Below are 1,192 nucleotides of genomic sequence, written 5' to 3' on the forward strand. Positions count from 1 at the left end.
TTGACCAATTTACCCTTTGAACAATTGTTCATACACATATCAATTAAAACATTAATTAAATTATTGTTTATTTAATCTCATTTAATAATAACCGTTTGATGATAAAATGAACGATCAAGATCGGTTCACATAGTTTGTACCATATAGTTGGTTTCTATTTGAACCAGCCCCTATATATATATATATAGGAGCGTTCAAATGAAAACCGCCTCCATTTGTGTAAACCGTGTAAACAATCTCATCCATCCATTTTCTTGATCAATGGTCAAGATTAGTTTACTTTATTTTAGGAAATTAAAAAATATATATATTAAAAATTTATTTTTATATCAGCAATAAGGACAAAATGGTAAACAACAATACATATTTGTAACATCCTATTGAAGGAATTATTCTATATTTTAGGAAATTAAAATGTCTATTTGTTAGGAAATAATTTCGCTAATGCAGCAGCCTTTTTATTCCTTATCCTGAAATTGTTTCAATATTCTTCACACACCCATGTAAATATGCACCCTATTCATTATGAAATTATTTCAAGATGCACCAGTTTCATCATGAATCCATTTCAACATGTAATTATTTCATGACAAACCGCATACATTATGCACCCGTTTCATTTTGCATTTCACCTACTAAATGGATCAACTACACCATCACTGAAACGAGATTCACCATCAAACCATTTCACTACTCATTGTTCAATTACGCCATGAACTAGTTTCACCTTCATGAAACTTGTTTCATGTTCATAGATTAGTTTATTTCGCTCCTGATTTGATGAATTCATTCCTTCAATCCTTACAATCTTAAAGATTCTGTAGCAGATTACAATTTTCAAGATTATGGAGCAGATTCATCATGTACCCGTTTCATCATGCAATTATTTCATGACGAATCAAATACATTATGCACCCGTTTCACTATTCTTGTTTCAAGTACGCCATGAATCAGTTTCACCTTCATGAAACCTATTTTATGTACATTAATTTTCTTATTTCACCTGTGATTTGATGAATTCATTCCTTTAAGTCTTATAATCTTCAAGATTTTGGAGCAGATTACAATCTTCAAGATTTTGTAACTGATTCATCATGTATCCGTTTCATCATGCAATTATTTCATGACGAACCAAATACATTATGCACCCGTTTCATTTTCCACTTCACCTACTAAATGGATCAACTACACC

This window comes from Cynara cardunculus (genome assembly GCF_001531365.2).
Source record: "Cynara cardunculus var. scolymus isolate 2C chromosome LG 4, CcrdV1, whole genome shotgun sequence".
Lineage (NCBI taxonomy): Eukaryota > Viridiplantae > Streptophyta > Magnoliopsida > Asterales > Asteraceae > Cynara > Cynara cardunculus.